Source organism: Aethalodelphis obliquidens, unplaced genomic scaffold (genome assembly GCF_003676395.1).
Source record: "Aethalodelphis obliquidens isolate GAN/ISIS:26980383/991018 unplaced genomic scaffold, ASM367639v1 scaffold788, whole genome shotgun sequence".
NCBI classification, from domain to species: Eukaryota; Metazoa; Chordata; class Mammalia; order Artiodactyla; family Delphinidae; genus Aethalodelphis; species Aethalodelphis obliquidens.
The window spans coordinates 3,966-7,707 of record NW_020838699.1 but is presented as its reverse complement, the minus strand read 5'-3'; the positions used below and the strand labels follow the sequence as shown (position 1 = coordinate 7,707).

Sequence of the window (3,742 nt, the reverse complement as noted above, 5' to 3'; positions counted from 1 at the left end):
CTCACCAACAGAGTGTTATCAAACTTTTCATATATTTCAAATCTTACAGGTGACTAATGGTTTTGGTTTTAATTAGCATTTTTCTCATTATAAAGATTATAATATGAAATATATTTTCTAACAAACATTGTTCCATTGAAAATATGAAATCTACATTTGGATCTGAGTAGCCCAGGGACGTATCCTGGGTTAATGACATAAGTGGCTATTTAGTTGTAATTAATTAGGTTAATCTGAAACCATCCATTTTACTCAGGACTGCAGTTTAAAGAGATAGGAGAAAGAAAGGCAGAAGAACAGAAGAAAGGGAAGGAAAGAAGGAAAGAAGGAAGGAAGGAAGGAAGGAAGGAAGGAAGGAAGGAAGGAAGGGAGAGAGGGAAGAAAGGAGGGAGGGAGGGAGGGAGGGAGGGGTGAATTAAGCTAGGTCTGAATTAAGACCAAAAAAATATGAATAAATGAGAAAGAACTGCTTAAATCAATGTAATTACCCTTGTTTGCTTGAAATCTGTGTTATAGTTTGAAGTCTGTGTCATACCTACCTTGTTAAAAAAACACTAAATTTACTTATTTTGCTCATATTCATGTTTCTCATAAACTCTGACCAGAAATTACAAATTTTAAAGTTTTACCACATTTCAGCAGTAAACTACGTGCATAACCTCAGAAATGGATTGATGTCTCCTGTTAATACATATTTTGTTCATCATATGCTGGGTAGGAGCTACATATTAGTATATATGCTCAAATTTTTATTGCATTTAACACACCAGAAGGGACATTATACAACTAATAAGAAGTGAAGTCCATGTTAAGTTATTTGATCAAATATGTTTCATGAAAACTGCCTAAGAACATCAAAACAATTAGTCAAACCCAAAATTCAATCTGAGTTAGCATTCATAGTCAAAGATTTGAATTCAAAAGTAAGTTCAGAGACCAAATATTATATTTTGATTTGTTCTGAAGTGGCCATCTGCCCATATGAAAAAGCTACTGCAACAGTTTGGCAGACAGTTTAAAGAGCCAAAATAACTACTCTGTGCAGGTCAGGTTCACAGGCATCTGGGTGTTGACTTGGAAAGCACAAAAAGTAATAATCACAGCATGTGGTACTTTACCGAGTAGCCAGCCAAAAGTGTCTGTCTAAATAGGCAAAAATTTTAGCTGTCATAAGAATCCTTTGAGGAAACTTTATAAATACCTATCAAATTCCAAATATCAGTGGCCAACATTTTTAAAACACCATAAAGATCTAATAAAATGTTATAGAAAAGTTATAATAATCCTGAGGTACCCATAGTTTATATCCTGGCACATTTAAAAATGTTCCTTTTGTTTAAAAATGGGCTTCAAAGATATCAATAGTTTTATTTGTATATTTTATAAATATTTGGGTGCTAGTCAATAGTCTGATTTTTAATTGTTTAAAGCAAATCCAATGCCACAAAGAGCTACTTTAGTCATGCCTTGCAGGAGTTCAAGGGAAATATCCTCTATCTTCACCCCTCTGCCCCTCCCCTACCTTCAAGTCTTCTCACAGGTCTCTGCCTGGGAACTGTGGACCTTTGCTGCTCCTTTTCTTGGAAGAGTGGCTGTTGAAAGGAGTTAAATATGGCTCTTGGGTAAGTAAGTCTGGGTTGGAGGGCCATGAAGAAGGGTCAGCAAGAGGACAATCTCCCTTGGTGTCCGGAACTTGTAGAATAGCCTGCAATAGAGTGGACCACCAGCTGAGCTCCTTGAAGTGAGAGCTACAGGCTGGCAGGGAGAAGGGTGACCCCAGTGTCAACCAAGAAAAGTTAGATATGGCTGCACTTCAGAGAGCTCACCAACCAGGTGATGGTCACCAATAACAGCAGGAGGATGTTCCCAGTGCTGAAATTGAGTATGTCTGGCCTGGACCCGAACACCATGTGTTGTTTTATCTTGGATTTTGTGATGGAGAGCAACCACTTCTGGAAGTGTGTGAACAGAGAGTGGGTGCCTGGGGGGTCAGTCCAATTCATATGTGCATATTGAACTCCTTACATAAATAAAAGCTCTAAATTCATATAGTATGAGTTGAGGGTCTACAGGGGATGACTACCAGCCACGGCATTCTCAAGACTCGATGCATATCTGTCAAGGCTTACCAGAAAGAGATTACAGCTCTTAAAACTAAATAAAACTGATTTGCAAGGGCTTGCTGTGATGCAAAAAGAAGCAGGGATCACAAAGATAAAATGGAAGAACCCAGAGACAAACAGCAACCTGGGTATTACTAATGGAAGTAGCTTATCCCTGGACTCAGTTCCTTCTACCTGCCGTCAACCCCCATCCTCAGTTTGGAGGTCCTGTCTCACTTTTCTCCACCCATGGCTGTGAAAAATGCTCTATGCTGAGGAACCACAGTTCACACATCCCTGTCCCTGTCCTCAAAGCTGTGCCTAGGACTCCTCCCCACTTGGACAAGCTCATACTTAGCCCATACACTCATTGGAAAAATTCTCCAACCTATTCTGACAATTCATTTGCAAGTTGTCCATGATCTGATCCCATGAACTTAGCCCAGCCTCAGCATGTGTGTACATACTATCATGTTACTCCTGAGCACAACAGGACTGCATCATTACCCCAACCTGTGGTCAGCTAGCAGAGCACCTTCACACCAGGGTCTCAGACAGCATAACTACCTAATGGGCTGGGAGTCCAGACCTTCCCAGTGAACACTATCTTACCCAAATAATCTCAGGTCCCTTCTCCTCAGGATTCTCACTCTATAAGAACCATATCGTGGCCACAGATATTCCTGACAGCCAATATCACACCTTGGCCTCATAACCTCATGGATATCCCTGTCACCACCTTCCATGTAAACCAAAGCCTTTTCTTAAAATATACACTATTTTTTTTTTATGTCTACCAGTTTTACTCAGGATTTGATCTAGGTACAAAATGACAGTCTCATAGGTCAAGAAAGAAAAAAAAATCTTATTAACTTCACTTTAAAATATGAAAAGGAATATATGTCCTGTTGTTCATCAAAAAAATAACCCCACCCATCATCTGCAACACAAGTGTAGTCCTATGTTGTGTTTATATGCTACAGATGAATTTAAGTATGGAAACAAAACTCAGTTGGACTGTTAAATCACCATTACTTGATCATAATAAAATTTTGTTTGCTAAGATCCAGAAACTTATTTTTTTGTGTCTCTTACAGAATATAGAAGATTTGACACACTAGAATTAATAAACTCAACTCGTCTTATTTAGTGAAATAAAAAGCATACTTTCAATTGCATTCCTTGTTTCTTCAGAGTAGTTTTCAGGTCCCTTTTGTGACAGCTATCATACTTATAGTTAAGCTGTTAGGGACAAAATAATAAATTCATAGTTGAGGACAGATTTTAACTGCAATGGAAATTTCACTGTTCTGCCCAATAGAATGTGTTTATTTTGAGCATATGTAATTGCCTCTTGTATTGTTAAACATACAAGGGCAATATTTTTCTTCTGAAAAAAATAGCCAAAGACAATGAGCAAAGCATTTTCTGCAAAATAAAGGCAATATGCAAAAAAAAGAAACAACAACAGCAAAAAACTAAATACAGTTCTAAAAAGATCTAGTGAGAGGATTCAGTACTAGAAATTAGTGACAAACATAATCCACTAAAATTTTCAAAATTTACATAGCTCAAATTCTCGTCTTTTGCTAACTTACTGTGCATCTAGAAATATTTATTTTGGAAAATATTGAGCAAAC

The 3,742-nt window shown here is 37.6% G+C and overlaps 1 pseudogene; it reads left to right on the top strand.

The window, feature by feature from the left end:
- The first annotated feature begins 1,529 nt into the window (after nucleotides 1-1,529).
- On the top strand, nucleotides 1,530-3,167 carry LOC113616895 (T-box transcription factor T pseudogene; annotated as a pseudogene).
- The last annotated feature ends 575 nt before the right edge of the window (nucleotides 3,168-3,742 follow it).